Genomic DNA, 375 nt, shown 5'->3' on the forward strand with positions numbered 1-375 from the left:
TGATTGGAGGTTGATGAGGAAGTCGATAGGTCGAAATAACTGTCCATCACTCGCTTAAAGGGGTAGGCCCCCATACCGAGGCGGCTGACAAGGTGAAAGTCTAGAGCACGCGCTTGCTGTGCGACGCCACCTCGATGCCGCGAGCGGTGACCGTGAGCCAGCCCCGCCTCCCCGCGCTTCCGGCCTTCACCCCTCAGACGCTTGTTGGGTCCCGTGGCACGCTCGGCTGTGCTGCGGCCCTCGGGGCTCGGAACTTCCGTCCTGGGCTCCCCAGCGTCCTACCTGTGGCTTCGGGCCCTCCGGAAGCCGCCCCGGGGCGCCGCGCGGACACCATCTTAGTCCCTCTGGCCAAGGCGGGCACAGCCTGGAAAAGCT

Source organism: Carlito syrichta, unplaced genomic scaffold (genome assembly GCF_000164805.1).
Source record: "Carlito syrichta isolate Samal-C Ts95f unplaced genomic scaffold, Tarsius_syrichta-2.0.1 Scaffold311032, whole genome shotgun sequence".
NCBI lineage: Eukaryota > Metazoa > Chordata > Mammalia > Primates > Tarsiidae > Carlito > Carlito syrichta.